We start from the raw sequence: 12,043 nt of genomic DNA, 5'->3' as shown, positions 1-12,043 counted from the left end.
TTAAGCCACTTGCTGCTTCTAGATCTGAAAGCGGTATCACTTCTAATAGCTGGAGTCTTAGCCTGGCAAGTGCAGGGCACGAGCACTGAACGTGCTCGGTCGTTTCCTCCTCCAGCCCGCAATTCCTACATCTGCTATCACTGACCAAGCCTAATTTAAGGGCATTTGACGCCAGAAGGCAGTGTCCAGTCAGAATACGTGTCATGAGTATACAGTCCTATCTTTTTAATGACAGAAGCAACTTAACCTAACCCAACCTAACCTAACCTTTAACGTAAGCCCAATATGATATTTTTCCTATAATTATATCAGAAGCTATGAACATTTTTTGGCCAAACCCCATGATCATATGGCAAAATATCTATTTTGCAAAAGTGGGGACCTAGAAATCGGACTTAGAGCTATGGTGTCTTCAAAAAATTTTTTTAGAATCATCTGTAGATTACGTTTTTGCTATACTCCTGTTGGGAAAAAAATTTGACCCGCTCTAATGTACATGTCTGTTTACGATATATAGTAAAATTTTATGTGGTGTCTTTGGTTTACACAAGCTTTCTCATCACATACTGACATACATAAATTGTTTTGGAAAACAAGAAGGTAGTGGCTGCAAATTGGTTGACTACGCGGATGATCTTGCAATGCGTGGATGGCCTGTGATTAGGTGGGCTGAGTTATGTGTGCTGGAAATCAAAACTGGTATAATGGAAGTGGTTCTTTTTACGAGAAGAACAATCTCCCGGTGCAATTTCCTGGAAAATCGATATCAAATATTTTAGTTAAAGTCTTTCTAACACTAACATCTCAGCGAAAAATCATGTGCCTTGTAGATGCTTTTCGGAGTCGATCTGAAAATTAAAAAGTATCACAATGCAAATTGCAATAAAAGCTCAAGGATATTTCCCCAATAGTATATTGTACCTTTCTATACTCAATTGTATATTAACTTTGATTGGATAACGGTTGGTTGTACCGGTATAAAGGAATCGAGATAGATATAGACTTCCATATATCAAAATCGTCAGTATCGAAAAAAAATTTGATTGAGCCATGTCCGTCCGTCCACCCGTTAACACGATAACTTGAGTAAATTTTGAGGTATCTTGAGGAAATTTGGTATGTAGGTTCCCGGGTACTCATCTCAGATCGCTATTTAAAATGAACGATATCGGACTATAACCACGCCCACTTTTTCTATATCGAAAATTTCGAAAAATCGAAAAAGTGCGATAATTCATTACCAAAGACGGATAAGGCGATGAAACCTGGTAGTTGAGTTGAACTTATGACGCAGAATAGAAAATTAGTAAAAGTTTGGGCAAGGGGCGTGGCACCGCCCACTTTTAAAAGAAGGTAATTTAGAAGTTTTGCAAGCTGTAATTTGGCAGTCGTTGAAGATATCATGATGAAATTTGGCAGGAACGTTACTTAAAAAAAAAATTTAAGTCAAATTTAAAAAAAAAGTTAATATCTTTACAGTATATAAGTAAATTAGATCAACATTCAACTCCAGTAATGATATGGTGCAACAAAATACAAAAATAAAAGAAAATTTCAAAATGGGCGTGGCTCCGGCCTTTTTCATTTAATTTGTCAAGGATACTTTTAATGTCATAAGTGGAACAAAAATTTACTAATCCTTGTGAAATTAGGTAGGGGCTTACATTCTAGGACGATAACTGTTTTCTGTGAAAAAGGGTGAAATCGGTTGAAGCCACGCCCAGTTTTTATACACAGTCGACCGTCTGTCCTTCCGATCGGCCGTTAAACCGATAACTTGAGCAAAAATCGATATATCTTTACTAAACTCAGTTCGCGTACTTATCTGAACTCATTTTATATTGGTGTAAAAAATGACCGAAGTCCGACCACGCTCACTTTTTCGATATCGAAAATTACGAAAAATGAAAAAAAATGCCATAATTCTATACCAAATACCAAAAAAGGGATCAAAGATGGTAATTGGATTGGTTTCTTGACGCAAAATATAACTTTAGAAAAAACTTTGTAAAATGGGTGTGACACCTACCATATTAAGTAGAAGAAAGTGAAAAAGTTCTGAAGGGCGATATCAAAATCACTTGGAATCTTGGCAGGAATACTGTTCGTGGTATGACATATATAAATAAATTAGCGTTACCTGACAGAAGATGTTCTGGGTCACCCTATTCCACATTTTGGTCGATATCTTGAAAACGTCTTCACCTATAGCACTAAGGCCCACTCCCCTTTAAAATACTTATTAACACCTTTCATTTGATACCCATATCGTACAACACATATTCTAGAGTCACCCCTGGTCCACCTTAATGGCGATATCCTGAAATGGCGTCCACCTATAGAACTATGGCCCAATCTCTTTTAAAATACTCTTTAATACCATCCATTTGAAACCCTTGTCATACAAACACATTTCAGGGTTACCCTGGGTTCGTTTTCCTACATTGTGATTTTCCCTTACATTGTCTCCAAAGCTCGCAGCTGAGTATGTAATGTTCGGTTACACCCGAACTTAGCCTTCCTTACTTGTTTTGTTTTCGAGTAAATATATAAACAAACAATTATTAGGAAATTTTCTTTGGCAAAAGTTAAGAAAAATATTTGGTTAAGGCTGAGCTCATTTCATTTTGCTGGAATATGCATAAACACCTTGAATTTTGTGAATAAATAGTTCACTGCTCTTAACTATGGTTTTGCGGCAGTAGAGAAAAGAATATACTAAGCAGTTTGGAAACAGATAAAACTAATTAAATATACGCATTGTTTTTTTGTATTTACTCATTTAAAAAAAAAGTTGTAGGCACACGTTTCAAATTAATAACACAATTCAACTCTGCGAGTAAACATATAAACAAACAATTATTAGGAAATTTTGTTTGGCAAAAGTTAAGAAAAATATTTGGTTAAGGCTGAGCTCATTTCATTTTGCTGGAATAGGCATAAACATCTTGAATTTAGTGAATAAATAGTTCACTGCTCTTAACTATGGTTTTGTGGCAGTAGAAAAACGAATATACTAAACAGTTTGGAAACAGATAAAACTAATTAAATATACGCATTGTTTTTTTGTATTTACTCATTTAAAAAAAAAAGTTGCAGGCACACGTTTCAAATAAATAACACAATTCAACTCTGCGAGTAAACACATAAACAAACAATTAATAGGACATTTTCTTTGGCAAAAGTTAAGAAAAATATTTGGTTAAGGCTAAGCTCATTTCATTTTGCTGGAATAGGCATAAACATCTTGAATTTAGTAAATAAATAGTTCACTGCTCTTAACTATGGTTTTGTGGCAGTAGAAAAACGAATATACTAAACAGTTTGGAAACAGATAAAACTAATTAAATATACGCATTGTTTTTTTGTATTTACTCATTTAAAAAAAAAAGTTGTAGGCACACGTTTCAAATTAATAACACAATTCAACTCTGCGAGTAAACATATAAACAAACAATTATTAGGACATTTTCTTTGGCAAAAGTTAAGAAAAATATTTGGTTAAGGCTGAGCTCATTTCATTTTGCTGGAATATGCATAAACACCTTGAATTTTGTGAATAAACAGTTCACTGCTCTTAACTATGGTTTTGTGGTAGTAGAAAAACGAATATACTAAACAGTTTGGAAACAGATAAAACTAATTAAATATACGCATTGTTTTTTTGTATTTACTCATTTAAAAAAAAAGTTGTAGGCACACGTTTCAAATTAATAACACAATTCAACTCTGCGAGTAAACATATAAACAAACAATTATTAGGACATTTTCTTTGGCAAAAGTTAAGAAAAATATTTGGTTAAGGCTGAGCTCATTTCATTTTGCTGGAATAGGCATAAATATCTTGAATTTAGTGAATAAATAGTTCACTGCTCTTAACTATGGTTTTGTGGCAGTAGAAAAACGAATATACTAAACAGTTTGGAAACAGATAAAACTAATTAAATATACGCATTGTTTTTTGTATTTACTCATTTAAAAAAAAAAGTTGTAGGCACACGTTACAAATTAATAACACAATTCAACTCTGCGAGTAAACATATAAACAAACAATTATTAGGACATTTTCTTTGGCAAAAGTTAAGAAAAATATTTGGTTAAGGCTGAGCTCATTTCATTTTGCTGGAATATACATAAACACCTTGAATTTTGTGAATAAATAGTTCACTGCTCCCCACTGTGGTTTTGTGGCAGTAGTGAAAAGAACATACTAAGCAGTTTGGAAACAGATAAAACTAATTAAATATACGCATTGTTTTTTTGTATTTACTCATTTAAAAAAAAAGTTATAGGCACACATTTCAAATTAATAACACAATTCAACTCTGCGAGTAAACATATAAACGAACAATTATTAGGAAATTTTCTTTGGCAAAAGTTAAGAAAAATATTTGGTTAAGGCTGAGCTCATTTCATTTTGCTGGAATATGCATAAACACCTTGAATTTTGTAAATAAATAGTTCACTGCTCCCAACTGTGGTTTTGTGGCAGTAGTGAAAAGAACATACTAAGCAGTTTGGAAACAGATAAAACTAATTAAATATACGCATTGTTTTTTTGTATTTACTCATTTAAAAAAAAAGTTATAGGCACACATTTCAAACTAATAACACAATTCAACTCTGCGAGTAAACATATAAACGAACAATTATTAGGAAATTTTCTTTGGCAAAAGTTAAGAAAAATATTTGGTTAAGGCTGAGCTCATTTCATTTTGCTGAAATATGCATAAACACCTTGAATTTTGTAAATAAATAGTTCACTGCTCCCAACTGTGGTTTTGTGGCAGTAGTGAAAAGAACATACTAAGCAGTTTGGAAACAGATAAAACTAATTAAATATACGCATTGTTTTTTTGTATTTACTCATTTAAAAAAAAAGTTATAGGCACACATTTCAAATTAATAACACAATTCAACTCTGCGAGTAAACATATAAACGAACAATTATTAGGAAATTTTCTTTGGCAAAAGTTAAGAAAAATATTTGGTTAAGGCTGACTCATTTCATTTTGCTGGAATAGGCATAAACATCTTGAATTTAGTGAATAAATAGTTCACTGCTCTTAACTATGGTTTTGTGGCAGTAGAGAAAAGAATATACTAAGCAGTTTGGAAACAGATAAAACTAATTAAATATACGCATTGTTGTTTTGTATTACTCATTTAAAAAAAAAATTGTAGGCACACGTTTCAAATTAATAACACAATTCAACTCTGCGAGTAAACATATAAACAAACAATTATTAGGAAATTTTCTTTGGCAAAAGTTAAGAAAAATATTTGGTTAAGGCTGAGCTCATTTCATTTTGCTGGAATATGCATAAACACCTTGAATTTTGTGAATAAATAGTTCACTGCTCTTAACTATGGTTTTGTGGCAGTAGAGAAAAGAATATACTAAGCAGTTTGGAAACAGATAAAACTAATTAAATATACGCATTGTTTTTTTGTATTTACTCATTTAAAAAAAAAGGTGTAGGCACACGTTTCAAATTAATAACACAATTCAACTCTGCGAGTAAACATATAAACAAACAATTATTAGGAAATTTTCTTTGGCAAAAGTTAAGAAAAATATTTGGTTAAGGCTGAGCTCATTTCATTTTGCTGGAATAGGCATAAACATATTGAATTTAGTGAATAAATAGTTCACTGCTCTTAACTATAGTTTTGTGGCAGTAGAAAAACGAATATACTAAGCAGTTTGGAAACAGATAAAACTAATTAAATATACGCATTGTTTTTTGTATTTACTCATTAAAAAAAAAAGTTGTAGGCACACGTTTCAAATTAATAACACAATTCAACTCTGCGGGTAAACATATAAACAAACAATTATTAGGAAATTTTCTTTGGCAAAAGTTAAGAAAAATATTTGGTTAAGGCTGAGCTCATTTCATTTTGCTGGAATAGGCATAAACATCTTGAATTTAGTTAATAAATAGTTCACTACTCTTAACTATGGTTTTGTGGCAGTAGAAAAACGAATATACTAAGCAGTTTGGAAACAGATAAAACTAATTAAATATACGCATTGTTGTTTTGTAATACTCATTTAAAAAAAAAAGTTGTAGGCACACGTTTCAAATTAATAACACAATTCAACTCTGCTAGGAAACATATAAACAAACAATTATTAGGAAATTTTCTTTGGCAAAAGTTAAGAAAAATATTTGGTTAAGGCTGAGCTCATTTCATTTTGCTGGAATAGGCATAAACATCTTGAATTTAGTGAATAAATAGTTCACTGCTCTTAACTATGGTTTTGTGGTAGTAGAAAAACGAATATACTAAGCAGTTTGGAAACAGATAAAACTAATTAAATATACGCATTGTTGTTTTGTATTACTCATTTAAAAAAAAAAGTTGTAGGCACACGTTTCAAATTAATAACACAATTCAACTCTGCGAGTAAACATATAAACAAACAATTATTAGGAAATTTTCTTTGGCAAAAGTTAAGAAAAATATTTGATTAAGGCTGAGCTCATTTCATTTTGCTGGAATATGCATAAACACCTTGAATTTTGTGAATAAATAGTTCACTGCTCTTAACTATGGTTTTGTGGCAGTAGAGAAAAGAATATACTAAGCAGTTTGGAAACAGATAAAACTAATTAAAAAGTTGTAGGCACACGTTTCAAATTAATAACACAATTCAACTCTGCGAGTAAACATATAAACAAACAATTATTAGGAAATTTTCTTTGGCAAAAGTTAAGAAAAATATTTGATTAAGGCTGAGCTCATTTCATTTTGCTGGAATATGCATAAACACCTTGAATTTTGTGAATAAATAGTTCACTGCTCTTAACTATGGTTTTGTGGCAGTAGAGAAAAGAATATACTAAGCAGTTTGGAAACAGATAAAACTAATTAAATATACGCATTGTTTTTTTGTATTTACTCATTTAAAAAAAAAGTTGTAGGCACACGTTTCAAATTAATAACACAGTTCAACTCTGCGAGGAAACATATAAACAAACAATTATTAGGAAATTTTCTTTGGCAAAAGTTAAGAAAAATATTTGGTTAAAGCTGAGCTCATTTCATTTTGCTGGAATAGGCATAAACATCTTGAATTTAGTGAATAAATAGTTCACTGCTCTTAACTATGGTTTTGTGGCAGTAGAAAAACGAATATACTAAGCAGTTTGGAAACAGATAAAACTAATTAAATATACGCATTGTTGTTTTGTATTACTCATTTAAAAAAAAAAGTTGTAGGCACACGTTTCAAATTAATAACACAATTCAACTCTGCGAGTAAACATATAAACAAACAATTATTAGGAAATTTTCTTTGGCAAAAGTTAAGAAAAATATTTGGTTAAGGCTGAGCTCATTTCATTTTGCTGGAATAGGCATAAACATCTTGAATTTAGTGAATAAATAGTTCACTGCTCTTAACTATGGTTTTGTGGCAGTAGAAAAACGAATATACTAAGCAGTTTGGAAACAGATAAAACTAATTAAATATACGCATTGTTGTTTTGTATTACTCATTTAAAAAAAAAAGTTGTAGGCACACGTTTCAAATTAATAACACAATTCAACTCTGCGAGGAAACATATAAACAAACAATTATTAGGAAATTTTCTTTGGCAAAAGTTAAGAAAAATGTTTGGTTAAGGCTGAGCTCATTTCATTTTGCTGGAATAGGCATAAACATCTTGAATATAGTGAATAAATAGTTCACTGCTCTTAACTATGGTTTTGTGGCAGTAGAAAAACGAATATACTAAGCAGTTTGGAAACAGATAAAACTAATTAAATATACGCATTGTTGTTTTGTATTACTCATTTAAAAAAAAAAGTTGTAGGCACACGTTTCAAATTAATAACACAATTCAACTCTGCGAGGAAACATATAAACAAAAAATTATTAGGAAATTTTCTTTGGCAAAAGTTAAGAAAAATATTTGGTTAAGGCTGAGCTCATTTCATTTTGCTGGAATAGGCATAAACATCTTGAATTTAGTGAATAAATAGTTCACTGCTCTTAACTATGGTTTTGTGGCAGTAGAAAAACGAATATACTAAGCAGTTTGGAAACAGATAAAACTAATTAAATATACGCATTGTTGTTTTGTATTACTCATTTAAAAAAAAAAGTTGTAGGCACACGTTTCAAATTAATAACACAATTCAACTCTGCGAGTAAACATATAAACAAACAATTATTAGGAAATTTTCTTTGGCAAAAGTTAAGAAAAATATTTGGTTAAGGCTGAGCTCATTTCATTTTGCTGGAATAGGCATAAACATCTTGAATTTAGTGAATAAATAGTTCACTGCTCTTAACTATGGTTTTGTGGCAGTAGAAAAACGAATATACTAAGCAGTTTGGAAACAGATAAAACTAATTAAATATACGCATTGTTGTTTTGTATTACTCATTTAAAAAAAAAAGTTGTAGGCACACGTTTCAAATTAATAACACAATTCAACTCTGCGAGGAAACATACAAACAAACAATTATTAGGAAATTTTCTTTGGCAAAAGTTAAGAAAAATATTTGGTTAAGGCTGAGCTCATTTCATTTTGCTGGAATAGGCATAAACATCTTGAATTTAGTGAATAAATAGTTCACTGCTCTTAACTATGGTTTTGTGGCAGTAGAAAAACGAATATACTAAGCAGTTTGGAAACAGATAAAACTAATTAAATATACGCATTGTTGTTTTGTATTACTCATTTAAAAAAAAAAGTTGTAGGCACACGTTTCAAATTAATAACACAATTCAACTCTGCGAGTAAACATATAAACAAACAATTATTAGGAAAGTTTCTTTGGCAAAAGTTAAGAAAAATATTTGATTAAGGCTGAGCTCATTTCATTTTGCTGGAATATGCATAAACACCTTGAATTTTGTGAATAAATAGTTCACTGCTCTTAACTATGGTTTTGTGGCAGTAGAGAAAAGAATATACTAAGTAGTTTGGAAACAGATAAAACTAATTAAATATACGCATTGTTTTTTTGTATTTACTCATTTAAAAAAAAAAAGTTGTAGGCACACGTTTCAAATTAATAACACAATTCAACTCTGCGAGTAAACATATAAACAAACAATTATTAGGAAATTTTCTTTGGCAAAAGTTAAGAAAAATATTTGGTTAAGGCTGAGCTCATTTCATTTTGCTGGAATATGCATAAACACCTTGAATTTTGTGAATAAATAGTTCACTGCTCTTAACTATGGTTTTGTGGCAGTAGAGAAAAGAATATACTAAGCAGTTTGGAAACAGATAAAACTAATTAAATATACGCATTGGTTTTTTGTTTTTACTCATTTAAAAAAAAAAAGTTGTAGGCACACGTTTCAAATTAATAACACAATTCAACTCTGCGAGTAAACATATAAACAAACAATTATTAGGAAATTTTCTTTGGCAAAAGTTAAGAAAAATATTTGGTTAAGGCTGAGCTCATTTCATTTTGCTGGAATAGGCATAAACATCTTGAATTTAGTGAATAAATAGTTCACTACTCTTAACTATGGTTTTGTGGCAGTAGAAAAACGAATATACTAAGCAGTTTGGAAACAGATAAAACTAATTAAATATACGCATTGTTTTTTTGTATTTACTCATTAAAAAAAAAAGTTGTAGGCACACGTTTCAAATTAATAACACAATTCAACTCTGCGAGTAAACATATAAACAAACAATTATTAGAAAATTTTCTTTGGCAAAAGTTAAGAAAAATATTTGGTTAAGGCTGAGCTCATTTCATTTTGCTGCAATAGGCATAAACATCTTGAACTTAGTGAATAAATAGTTCACTACTCTTAACTATGGTTTTGTGGCAGTAGAAAAACGAATATACTAAGCAGTTTGGAAACAGATAAAACTAATTAAATATACGCATTGTTGTTTTGTATTACTCATTTAAAAAAAAAAGTTGTAGGCACATGTTTCAAATTAATAACACAATTCAACTCTGCGAGGAAACATATAAACAAACAATTATTAGGAAATTTTCTTTGGCAAAAGTTAAGAAAAATATTTGATTAAGGCTGAGCTTATTTCATTTTGCTGGAATAGGCATAAACATCTTGAATTTAGTGAATAAATAGTTCACTGCTCTTAACTATGGTTTTGTGGCAGTAGAAAAACGAATATACTAAGCAGTTTGGAAACAGATAAAACTAATTAAATATACGCATTGTTTTTTGTATTACTCATTTAAAAAAAAAAGTTGTAGGCACACGTTTCAAATTAATAACACAATTCAACTCTGCGAGTAAACATATAAACAAACAATTATTAGGAAATTTTCTTTGGCAAAAGTTAAGAAAAATATTTGGTTAAGGCTGAGCTCATTTCATTTTGCTGGAATAGGCATAAACATCTTGAATTTAGTGAATAAATAGTTCACTGCTCTTAACTATGGTTTTGTGGCAGTAGAAAAACGAATATACTAAGCAGTTTGGAAACAGATAAAACTAATTAAATATACGCATTGTTGTTTTGTATTACTCATTTAAAAAAAAAAGTTGTAGGCACACGTTTCAAATTAATAACACAATTCAACTCTGCGAGGAAACATATAAACAAACAATTATTAGGAAATTTTCTTTGGCAAAAGTTAAGAAAAATATTTGGTTAAGGCTGAGCTCATTTCATTTTGCTGGAATAGGCATAAACATCTTGAATTTAGTGAATAAATAATTCACTGCTCTTAACTATGGTTTTGTGGCAGTAGAAAAACGAATATACTAAGCAGTTTGGAAACAGATAAAACTAATTAAATATACGCATTGTTGTTTTGTATTACTCATTTAAAAAAAAAAGTTGTAGGCACACGTTTCAAATTAATAACACAATTCAACTCTGCGAGGAAACATATAAACAAACAATTATTAGGAAATTTTCTTTGGCAAAAGTTAAGAAAAATATTTGGTTAAGGCTGAGCTCATTTCATTTTGCTGGAATAGGCATAAACATCTTGAATTTAGTGAATAAATAGTTCACTGCTCTTAACTATGGTTTTGTGGCAGTAGAAAAACGAATATACTAAGCAGTTTGGAAACAGATAAAACTAATTAAATATACGCATTGTTGTTTTGTATTACTCATTTAAAAAAAAAAAGTTGTAGGCACACGTTTCAAATTAATAACACAATTCAACTCTGCGAGGAAACATACAAACAAACAATTATTAGGAAATTTTCTTTGGCAAAAGTTAAGAAAAATATTTGGTTAAGGCTGAGCTCATTTCATTTTGCTGGAATAGGCATAAACATCTTGAATTTAGTGAATAAATAGTTCACTGCTCTTAACTATGGTTTTGTGGCAGTAGAAAAACGAATATACTAAGCAGTTTGGAAACAGATAAAACTAATTAAATATACGCATTGTTGTTTTGTATTACTCATTTAAAAAAAAAAGTTGTAGGCACACGTTTCAAATTAATAACACAATTCAACTCTGCGAGTAAACATATAAACAAACAATTATTAGGAAAGTTTCTTTGGCAAAAGTTAAGAAAAATATTTGATTAAGGCTGAGCTCATTTCATTTTGCTGGAATATGCATAAACACCTTGAATTTTGTGAATAAATAGTTCACTGCTCTTAACTATGGTTTTGTGGCAGTAGAGAAAAGAATATACTAAGTAGTTTGGAAACAGATAAAACTAATTAAATATACGCATTGTTTTTTTGTATTTACTCATTTAAAAAAAAAAATTGTAGGCACACGTTTCAAATTAATAACACAATTCAACTCTGCGAGTAAACATATAAACAAACAATTATTAGTAAATTTTCTTTGGCAAAAGTTAAGAAAAATATTTGGTTAAGGCTGAGCTCATTTCATTTTGCTGGAATATGCATAAACACCTTGAATTTTGTGAATAAATAGTTCACTGCTCTTAACTATGGTTTTGTGGCAGTAGAGAAAAGAATATACTAAGCAGTTTGGAAACAGATAAAACTAATTAAATATACGCATTGGTTTTTTGTATTTACTCATTTAAAAAAAAAAAGTTGTAGGCACACGTTTCAAATTAATAACACAATTCAACTCTGCG

The sequence above is a fragment of the Eurosta solidaginis genome, chromosome 3, assembly GCF_040869045.1.
Source record: "Eurosta solidaginis isolate ZX-2024a chromosome 3, ASM4086904v1, whole genome shotgun sequence".
In the NCBI taxonomy this organism is placed as follows: Eukaryota; Metazoa; Arthropoda; class Insecta; order Diptera; family Tephritidae; genus Eurosta; species Eurosta solidaginis.
Note: the sequence above shows the minus strand (reverse complement) of the source record.